An 11433-nucleotide genomic window follows, 5' to 3' on the forward strand; every position below is an offset into this window, starting at 1 on the left:
CCCCATTCAGTATGATGTTGGCTATGGGTCTGTCATATATGGCTTGTATCATTTTTAGGTATGTCCCTTCTATGCCTATTTTCTTAAGTGTTCGTATCATGAAAGGGTGTTGAATTTTGTCAAAAGCTTTTTCTGCATCTATTGAAAGAATCATGTGGTCTTTGTTTTTGCTTCTGTTTATGTGGTGAATTGCATTTATAGATTTACGTATGTTGAACCATCCCTGCATCCCTGGGATGAAGCCCACTTGGTCGTGGTGGATTATTTTTTTGATAAGTGTCTGGATTCGGTTAGCTAAGATTTTGTTGAAAATTTTTGCATCTATATTCATTAGGGATATTGGTCTGTAGTTTTCTTTTTTTGTTGCATCCTTTCCTGGTTTTGGTATCAGAGTAATATTCGCTTCATAAAAGGTGTCGGGGAGGTTTCCATTCTTCTCGATGTTGTGGAATAGTTTCTGCAAGATAGGTACTAGTTCTTCTTTGTAAGTATGGTAAAATTCAGGTGTGAAGCCATCTGTTTAAGTCTTATTTAATTTCTTTCAGCAATGTTTTATAGTTTTCAAAATATAAATAAATTTATATTTTCAAAATATAAATAAATAAATGTATTTTGTTAAATTTATTTATAAGTATTTGATTCTTTTTGATGTAATTATAAATGAGTTGTTTTCTTAATTCCAATTTTTATTGTGGTAAAATAATATAACATAAAATTTACCATTTTAATAATTTTTAAGTGTACAGTTTATATTGCTGTGCAACCCTCACCGTGATCTCCATACTTTGCATCATCCTAAACTGAAACTTTGTACTCATTAAACAATAACTTTCCATTCCTCTCTCTCCCCAGCCCCTAATGAAAATTATTCTACTTTCTGTTACTATGAATTTTACTGCTCTAGGTACCTCATAGAGCATCACCACACAATATTTGTACTTCTCTGTCTGAATTATTTCATTTGGCATAATGTCTTCAAGGTGCAGCCATGTTGTAGCATGTGCCAAATTTCTTTCCTTTTTAAGGCTCAATAATATTCTATTATACATACATACCACATTTTATTTATCCATTCATCTGCCAGTGGCCATTGGGGTTGTTTCCACCTTTTGGTTACTGTGAATAATGCTGCAAATTCTATTTTGGATTAGTCGTTGCAATTGTATAGAAATACAATTGATTTTTGACTATTGATTTCATATCCTACAACTATTTATTAGTTCCAATGGTAATTTAGTAGATTCCATAGGATTTCCTATATTCTAAGTCATTTTATCTGCAGATAAAGATAGTTTTACCTCTTAGTTAGATCTGCCATAACAGAATACCTTAGACTAAGTGGGCTTAAACAATAGACATTTATTTCTCACAGTTTTGGAGGATGGGAGATCCAAGATCAAGGCACAAGCATGGTCAGGTTCTTCATGAGGACCCTATTCCTGGTTTTCAGATGGCTGCTTTCTGTTGTATGGTGAAGAGAAAGAGATCTGGTTTTTTATCCCCTGTAATGGCACTAATTCATGAGGCCTCCACCCTTGTGACCTAATTAACTCTCCAAAGCCCCACCTCCAAATACCATCACATTGGGAATTTAGGCTTCAGTATATGCATTTGGGAGGTAGGGGAACACAAACATTCAGTCAATAGCACTTGCCCAATTGCCCTGGCTAGAACCTCCAGTACAATGTTAAATATTATAGAAGTGGTGAAAATGAGCATCCTTGTCTTGTTCCTGATCTTAAGGGGAAAACATGTAGTCTTTGGCCATTAAGCATAATGTTGGCTTTCTTGCAGATGAGCTTCATCATATTGAGGAAGTTTCCATATAATTCAAGTTTGTTGAGAGTTTTTATCATGAAAGGGTGTTTAACTTTGTCCAGTACTTTTTCTGCATCTATTGTGATAATCATGTGGGTTTTTTTTTTATTCTATTGATATATTAATTGATTTTTGGAAAATTAAAACAACCTTGTCTTCTGGGATAAATAACACTTGGGCATGGTATATAATTCTTTTTATATGTTGTGGGATTCAGTTTTCTAGTAGTTTTTTGAATATTTTTGTGTGTATATTCATAAGGGATATTAGTCTGTAGTCTTCTCTTCATCTCATATCTTTGGTTTTGGTATTAGGTATTTGGTGTCTGTCATCACAGCATAAGTGGGGACATGTTCTCTCCTCTTCCATTTTTTGGAAGAATTTGTGAAGGATTTGTGTTAATTCTTTAAAACTAGCTCAGCTTTTAGAACCGGGGAGCAGAGTGATTGGGCATAGCTTTCCCAAAGATAGACCTATGATTGATTTCCCTATCTCAGTTCTACTTCTCTCACTCTCAGCTTCCATACCTATAGGCTTGGGGCTCAGTTCCCAGGGTCCTGCTGAAAATATTGGCTCCCATTCCCAAAATAGCCCCTCAGTGCTCACTTTCTGTGAGCTGCCCTTTTCTCTTGCTCCATTTCATATATTTACACACTTTCAATGGCTTATAATATTTTAGAATTTTATTTGCTGATGACTCTTCTGCAGTTCTCTTTGCCATCATGTATTTATTTTCTTTGATATTCCTACTGCTGTTTCAAAGGGGTCTCATGAAAGAGGAGGGGCAAATGGTGCTGAGTTCACCATCATGAGATGAAAGTCCAGTGCTTAACATAGATATTAACACCTAGTAGACGCTTCCTCAATGTTTGGGAAGTTGAATTGAATTAAATCCATTGTATTGGTACTTCAGAAACTATATTATGTTTCTATAGTCCTGCTTTAAGTTTTCTGTATTTACAAAATTGGAATATCATTTGATTTGATTTTATATCTCTGAACATGCAACTCCATGAATCATTAAATTAATTTTTTGAAGTTTTAATTTTAATAACATATATATACTTTAGAAGGACTTTAAATACATGTGTATACACGTGTGTATATTATGTATGTGTGTATATGTATACACATATACATATATATAAATATACACTCACACACACATATATATCCAAAATGTTGCAGCTATGTTGAATTAATATTTATATTTAAATTCTCATTATTCAGTGACTTTTTACTCTTCTTCGGAGATCTTAATTAACAATGTAATGTTATCAAAATCTAAATTGTCTAAATAATTCTTACAGTCAGAGAGATTTGGGATTTTTTAGTCTTTCCCTATTATAATGAAAGGTTTTAGACATCTTTTTCAAATATCTGAATTTTGGTTCAGAATTTCCTTCATAACGAAAACCCTTAAAGATTTTCAGAAGTAATTTAATCAATTTCTCTTGCTCTGGGATGAAATCTTTAAACCTTTTGCATACATCTCAAGATAATGTACTCCATCTCTGAGTAAAACATTTCCATACTTATTACACTCTGGGGAAATTCTTTTTTACATCTGACCTGCTCCAATTTGAACTTGTCTCCCTTCTTTTGTCTCTTGACATTTTTAAGGCGACTAGAACATCCTGGAAGCATTCACATAATCACCCAAAGATGTTACTACTTCATTGTCTGACTTTTGAAAAATGCCAAGAGCTATTATCATTAAAGTTAAATAATGCCATAGGATGATAATTAATTTGATCCTTAACTGTTCAATGTCATCTCCTTGCACAGAGAAGCAATCAAATATAACAAGTAATATATTGGTTAAGAGCACAGCGTTTAGCATTGGTCGGACCTGACTTTCCATCCTGGCTTTATCCCTTACCAGATGTGTCTCCTTAGGCACATTATTTAACCTTCTTAAGTCTCAGTTTCCTCTTTTGTAAATTGGGATAGTAGGACCACCTCCTTCATATGGTCGGGAGACTTAAACAAGATACTGCCTATAAAGGGCCCATCACATAATAGGTGCCACATAACTGTTTTTATAGTTTATTATCTGCAGTAGACCCACTCTATTAAAAGAGAGCAATGAGATATCACATAATAGACAGTTGTCCTTATGAATTATCTAAGGGATAATTTGCCATTCTTATTGCCCCGTAAGGTCAAATTTGAAGGTAATAATGGGAGTTGTGTTTATTTGTGTTTTAAAATGTTTCCTTAAGTCCAAAAGAAGAGAGAAAATATTGAATGTCTTTCATAAACTGTAGACATTTTTTTATTTTTAATGACTTTTGCTCTTGCTGATTTTCACAGAAGTGTCCTCACGTCTTGCTGAGCCTTGCGAAAGACCCATAGACAATGATGCTTGGGTGGCAGCTCTCAACTACTGCTGGTGAAATGGCTCTCAGAAGTTACTGGAATCATTCTTAGATCATTTTAACTCTCTGCTTTGAACCTCCATTAGTAGAAACTAATATAGAGGCAAGGTAGCAGGATACAATGAACAAGCAAGATACAAAAGAGGGATTAGACAACATTTTCCTTAGGCTGCCATGGGAGGCAAAGGCTCAGAGGGGAGAAGCAGGTGGAAGCAAGCTTGAGGACTGCCATCGCCTTCTGGCGCCTCTCTGTGCTCCCACAGAGAGAGGCTGTTACATTAAGATAATCGCCACTATCTGGCTTGGAAATCATAGGCTGAAACAGGAACCCTCCAGAAATAAGGGAGCATAATTTATGTAAATTGAAATGATCATGCAATCATCTCTCAAGTTTGCTGTTTTTGAAGCTGTGAACGGATAAGTTAAACTAGAGCAGTTTAGTGGATGGTGAGAAATGAGTGCACAGGACTAGGGCTTAATCTGTGCTTTGGAGGGGTCTGCACCCTATTATAAATGTTTGGTGGCTCTCATTTTTGCCTATTATGTCCACAGGTATCTATTCTAATAGTGTATTAAACTATGCTTATTACTTAAAAACATGAAACTTACAATCACTATTTACTTACAGCCATATCATAATTAAATATTTAATGCTATTGCAATTCCAGGAAATTAAGGCTCCTTAAGTAAGTATAGAGACTCAAGACAACAACCTTAATTACTGGCTTTATCTTTCTACTGAACAATGATAGAGTGCTATATTGAGAAGCTGTCAGCACTGCAATATTATTCTTTGCATCTGTTCCTCTGTTCATCAAATGTTTACTGACACCTTGCTGTGCTCAGAAGGAACTTTTGAATTTATTTCAGTGGCTGCATTCCTTGTATGATGCTTGCTTAATTCCGACAATTAAGGTTGGAGGAGAAAAAGTGCCTGCAAATTTCAGAATCAAAACACATGAGAAATATTATTTCATATTCCTCTTTATTGCCAATGTTTCTCCTCTCTTTTTTGAATGCTACACTGCTGGTGGGACTGCAAACTAGTTCAACCTCTGTGGAAAGCAATACGGAGATACCTTAAAGCAATACAAGTAGATCTACCATTTGACCCAGCAATCCCATTACTGGGCATCTACCCAAAACATCCAATGACACTCTACAAAAAGACACCTGCACTGGAATGTTTATAGCAGCACAATTCATAATTGCAAGGCTGTGGAAACAGCCCAAGTGCCCATCAATCCAAGAGTGGATTAATAAAATGTGGTACATGTATACCATGGAGTACTATTCAACTCTAAGAAACAATGGTGATATAGCACATCTTGTATTTTCCTGGTTAGAGCTGGAACCCATACTACTAAGTGAAGTATCCCAAGAACGGAAAAACAAGCACCACATATACTCACCAGCAAACCAGTATTAACTGAGCAGCACCTAAGTGGACACATAGGAACTACAGTAATAGGGTATTGGGCAGGTGGGAGGGGGGAGGGGGTGGGTGTATACATACATAATGAGTGAGGTGTGCACCATCTGGGGGATGGTCATGCTGGAAACTCAGACTTGTGGGGGGGGGGAAAGGGCATTATTTGAAACCTTAAAATTTGTACCCCCATAATATACTAAAATTTAAAAAAAGCTGAATATACTGGATTCCTTTCACCTTTTAAGAATTTTTTTTAATTGGCAAATAACAATTATACATATTCATGGAGTACATAATGATGTTTCAATACATATAATGTATAGTGACCAGATCAGGGTAATTAGCATATCTACCATCTCAAACATTTATCTTTTCTTTGTGTTGGGAAAAATTCAATATCCTCTAATATAGTATTGTTAACCATAGTCATCTGACATTGATAAAGAACACTAGAACTTATTCCTTCTTTCTAGCTGTACTTGTGTATCCTTGAACAAATCTCCCCCTATCCTTCTTCCTCCAACCCTTCCCAGCCTCTACTATCCTCTGTCCTACTCTTTACTTCTCTAAGATCAACTCTTTTTACCTTCCACATATGAATGAGGACATATGGTGTTTCACTTTCTGTTCCTGGCTTATTTCACTTAACATGATGTCTTCTAGTTCTATCCATGTTGCCATGAATGACAGGATTTCCTTCTACCTTTTTGGTAACAGAAATTAGTCCTTAATTATTGTCTCTTTTTAGGTTCCCATGCTGAGGCTGCTTGGTTCAAATCACAGTGCTAATAATATGAACATCTCATCTGTTTCAGTCTCTCATATAAATCAATTTTCTTCATGAAGGGAATAATGGGAGGAAATGTATGAGAAGAAATTTTGTTCTAAGTGTGCTAAGTGTATACCTGATTCTGGCTGTCTGCTGTTCATCACTGAGATGAAAATGAAAATGCATGGACAGCTCAGTCAGCCCACAGTGACTAACTTCTCAAACCAAATCTTGCATGTTCTCACAAATATGTGGGAGCTAAATATGAAGACAATTGATCTCATGAAGACAGTAGAATGATGGTTACCAGAGGCTGGGAAAGGTAGCAGGGAAATGGGGATAAAGTGGGGATGGTTAATGGGTGCAAAAATATAGCTAGATAAGTAGATAGAATGAATAATATTTGATATAATAACAGGTAACTATAGGCAACAATAAGTTAGGGTATACTTTAAAATAACTAGAAGAGTAGAATTAGAATCTTCCTAACATGAAGAAATGATAAATGCCTGAGGTGATGGATACCCCAATTACCTTGATTTGATTAATTCACATTGTATATCTGTATCAAAACATCACATGTACCCTATAAAGATATAAAATTATTATATGTCCATAATAATTAAAAATAAAAAGTTTTAAAAAAATATATGCCATGCAAATGGAAACCAAATACAAGCTATATACTTAGACAAAACAGAGTTCAGGTTAAAAGCTACAAGAAGTGACAAGAACATTTAAAAATAATAAAGGGATCAATTCAGCAAGGGAATATAACAATTGTAAAAAATATGCATCCAATGTTGATTTCACCCATTAACCATCCTCACTTTATCCCCATTTCCCTACTACCCTTCCAGCCTCTGGTAACCATCATTCTACTGTCTCCCTGAGATCAATTGTCTTAATATTTAGCTCCCACATACGTGTGAGAACATGCAAAATTTGGTTTGAGTAGTTAGTTGCTGTGGGCTGACTGAGCAGTCCATGCATTTTCATTTTCATTTCCCAGCTATATAAAGCAAACATTATTAGAACTAAAGGGAGAGATAGACCCCAATACAGTAATAGTTCAGGAGTTCAACACTGCACTCTTAGCATTGGACAGATCATCTAGATAGAAAATCAATAAAGAAACATCAGATTTAACTGCACTGTAGACCAAATGGACCTAACAGACACTTACAGAACATTTAACTCAACAGCTGCAGAATACACATTATTCTCATCAGCACAAGGATTGACCATATGTTAAGACACAGAACTAGTCTCAACAAGTTTTAAAAACTCAAAATCTTATCAAGTATCTTATGTGACTACAATGGAATAAAACTAAACATCAGTAAGAAGAGGAACACTTAAAACTCTACAAATAGATGGGAATTAAACAACATGCTCCTGAACAACCAAAGCATGGAAAAAGAAATTAAGAATAAAATTTAGAAATTTTATTATAATAAATTTTATTATATTATTATTATAATAAAATTTTATTATATTAAATTCTTGAAACAAATGAAAATAGAAACACAACATACCAAAACCTATAGGACACAGCAAAAGCAGTATTAAGAGGCATGTTTATAGCAATAAAAAAAAACTAGAAAGATTTCAAATAACCTAACAATGTACCTCAAGGAACTAGAAATGCAAGAACAAACCAAAACCAAAATTACTAGAAGAAAATAAATAATAAAGTTCAGAGCAGAAATAAAATTGAGACTAAGAAAACAATACAAAAGATCAATGAAACAAATAGTTGCTTTTTTGAAAATATAAACAAAATTGACAAACCATTAGTTAGACTAAGTAAAAAAGACAGAATACCCAAATAAACAAAATCAGAAACAAAAAAGGAGATATCACAATGGATACTACAGAAATACAAAGGATCATTTGAGATCATTACCAGATTTCAAATATACTCATAGGCTGTGATAACCAAAGCAGCATAGTACTGACATAAAAACAGACACACAGACCAATGAAACAGAATAGAGAACCCCAAAATTAATCCACATATCTACAGCCAACTGATTTTTGAGAAAGGTGCCAACAACACTCATTGAGAAAAGGATAGTCTCTTCAATAAATGGTACTGGGAAAACTGGATATGCATATACCAAAGGATGAAACTAGACCTCACCTCTCACCCTATGCAAAAATCAACTCAAAATGGATCAAAAACCTAAATATAAGACCCAAAACAATAACATTACTAGGAAAAAAACAGGGAAAATGCTTTAGGAAATTGGTCTGGGAAAAGACTTTATGAACAAGACTTCAAAAGCACAAGCAACAAAGGTAAAAATGAACAAATGGGACTATATCAAACTAAAAACTTCTGTACAGCAAAGGAAATAATCAACAAAGTGAAAAGACAACCTATAGAATGGGAGAAGTATCTGCAAACTATTCATCCAACAGGGGATTCATATCCAAAATATACAAGGAATTGAAACATCCCACAGCAAACAACAAAACTCTCACAAATAGTCCATTTATAAAATGATCTAAACAGACATTTCTCAAAAGACATATATAAATATATGAAAAAATGTTCAACATCCCTAATTATTAGGGAAATACAAATCAAAATCACAGTGAGGTGTCATCTCACCCCAGTTAGGATGGTTATTTTTAAAAAGACAAAAAATAACAAATGCTGGCAAGGATATGGAGAAAAGGGAACTCTTATACACTGTTAGTGGGAATGCAAAGTAGTACAGCCACCATGGAGAACAGTATGAAGGTCCCTAAAAATCTATAAATAAAGCTGGGTGCAATGGCTCACACCTGTAATCCTAGTGACCTGGGAGGCTGAAGCAGGACTCAAGTGACTTGGGAGGCTGAGGCAGCCCTGCTGAGGCAGGGCTCAATTGCTTGAACCCAGGAGTTTGAGACTGCAGTGAGCCATGATCACACCACTGCATTCCAGCCTGAGTGACAGAGCAAGACTCTGTCTCTCTGAAATAAATAAATAAGTAAACAAACAAACAAACCCTACAAATATAACTACCAGCATTCCCACTACTGGGAATTTATCCAAAGGAAAAGGAATCATTATATTGAAGAGACATCTGTATCCCCATGTTTATTGCATCACTGTTCACCATAGTCATGACATGGAGTCAACTTGGGTGTCCAACAACAGATTAACAAAGAAAATGTGGTTTATGTAAACCATGGAATACTATTTGGCCACAAAAAAGAATGAAGTCCTGTCATTAGCTGCAACATGGATAGAATTGGAGGACATTACAGTAAGTAAAATAAGCCAGGAACAAAAAGTTAAACACTGTATGTTCTCACTCATATGTGGAAGCTAAGCAAAGCTGACCTCATAGAAGTCAAAAGTAGAACAGAGAATAGTAGGAGAGAGAAGTCTATTATGGTAGACTGCTAATTAATCTCTGAAAATCAAGTGGTGTATGGATTTCCACTTACAGGCTACTCTCCTAATCTTGTAATACTCTGAGCCTCTGTCAAAATAGAGTACAATACATCTTTTCCAGTCTATATAGTAACTCTGAAATTACTTTTAATTTAAAAATATATCTCCTCCTATGGTTTGAGTTTTCTGTGTTACAATAAAATAATGAAGTCATTAAGCATTTTATACACTATACGGCATCAGCTAAAAGTGAAATCTCTGCCAGTATACCCAGTTGATAAACATTGGCCGTGCTACACACTTTTCATTATGTGTGATTTCCAGCAGTGTCTTTTAATACACTATTTTCCAATCATTAATATTAGGTGGCTAGTTTTCTAGGTATATCATAAAGAGGCTGCCCTGGGTATGTTTCTGTCATGGGAAGTGTAATCTTGAGGCCTCTAGTCTTCTTCCAGTGCAAAATTAATCTATTTTATACTGAAAAGTATGGTTGTAGTAATTTTTTTAACCACAGAGCATGCTGCTTTAAGTGCACATAATGCACTTTAGCAAAGTCTCATGAAAGTCAATGTACTGAAGCAAATGGACTTTTAGCTAAATTAATTCCTATTCCCAGATATTTATTGCTATTCTTATTTTTACTTTTCTTTTTGAGCTATTTCTATCAATACAAAATGATCATCTTGGCAGGGCCACTTTTCCCAACACTTACAGATTCCCATTCCTGGTTTGTATTGGATGGGGGTCCATTTATGACATATATTGTGATAAACTCATATGATAGGTAGGTTCTGACAGCCAGAGAATGTCCTTTTTTGTGAGAGGATTAAAAAAAAAAAAAAAAAAAAAAACAACTATTGACTGCTTGACTCTTTTACAAGCAAGGAACCTTTAGGCATCAAAAGTTCATAAAAATAATCTTGAATTTTGATAGTATGCTTTTTTTAGACAGAAAAGGACCATTTGTATTCTAGGTTATATCTAACTTTATAAACAATGGGTAGAATATATAATCCATTTTTTCCTACAAAATTCAATCTGCTCATGTAAAACATGAAAACAAAAATTTGTGAGGAAGGGGTTTTAATATTTCCTTTCTCATAGTCTCCACATGCATTATCAGAAGCTGATGAATGTTTTTAAGGTTTGTGTGATTCACAGGATTTTTTTATAAGATACTCAAACTTGGGTGTCTTTGCTTTACAGTATTGAAGCCTGCAGAGCTAGAATACAAAGTAGAAAAGAGGGTCGTTCAACAAATAGACACAGGGGCAGAGGAGACAGTAGAAAAAGCATGACTGCCCCTGCACGTGAAGATTTTATGAAGTACCAGAGCACTAATAGGGGCTTTTCCTTTTTTCCTTCCAATTCATGCATTCAACACATTTTTAAGCACCTACTATGTGCCTGACACTCTTCCAGGCACTGTATTTTCAGTAGTGAACATAATCGATAAAATTACCTACCTCATGGAACTTATATTGTCTAGGCGAGAGCAGAGGAAAAGAAAAAGAGAGAGGAAAAAAATGAAGAAATACATAATTCACTCTGGGTAGGGTGAGGATGCATGGGTAGGCCTCCTGGTAGAAGAGACACCTAAACTGAATCTTAACAATAACTAAGAATTGGCAGGGGG

Source organism: Microcebus murinus, chromosome 4 (assembly GCF_040939455.1).
Source record: "Microcebus murinus isolate Inina chromosome 4, M.murinus_Inina_mat1.0, whole genome shotgun sequence".
NCBI classification, from domain to species: Eukaryota; Metazoa; Chordata; class Mammalia; order Primates; family Cheirogaleidae; genus Microcebus; species Microcebus murinus.